Source organism: Osmerus eperlanus, chromosome 16 (genome assembly GCF_963692335.1).
Source record: "Osmerus eperlanus chromosome 16, fOsmEpe2.1, whole genome shotgun sequence".
Taxonomy (NCBI): domain Eukaryota; kingdom Metazoa; phylum Chordata; class Actinopteri; order Osmeriformes; family Osmeridae; genus Osmerus; species Osmerus eperlanus.
Genome location: NC_085033.1, coordinates 10,352,715 through 10,353,148, shown reverse-complemented (window position 1 = coordinate 10,353,148; position 434 = coordinate 10,352,715).

Here is a 434-nt window from a genome sequence, read left to right as displayed (position 1 = left end):
GTGTGTGTGAGAGAGAGAGAGAGAGAGAGAGAGAGAGAGAGAGAGAGAGAGAGTGAGTGAGTGAGTGAGAAAGAGAGAGAGAGAGAGAGAGAGAGAGAGAGAGGGGGAGAGGGGGAGAGGGGGAGAGGGAGAGAGGGAGAGAGGGAGAGAGGGAGAGAGGGAGAGAGGGAGAGAGGGAGAGAGGGAGAGAGGGAGAGACAGTAAACGAATGAGCAAGAGATGTTGCGTCAGCGCCAGTGAGATACTTAACAGGGTGCTTCATGTGGGATAAAAAAATATGACATGTTAATTAGTATCTACTAGTCCACTGTTGTTTTCTTGCAAATGAAATGACCCCACTCATAAAATGTCATAATAGAATATTTGCTGTCTTTTTCTATTTTTAATTAGTATCCACTATGGTCTGTTACAATCATGCTGTAATCTTTGCAACT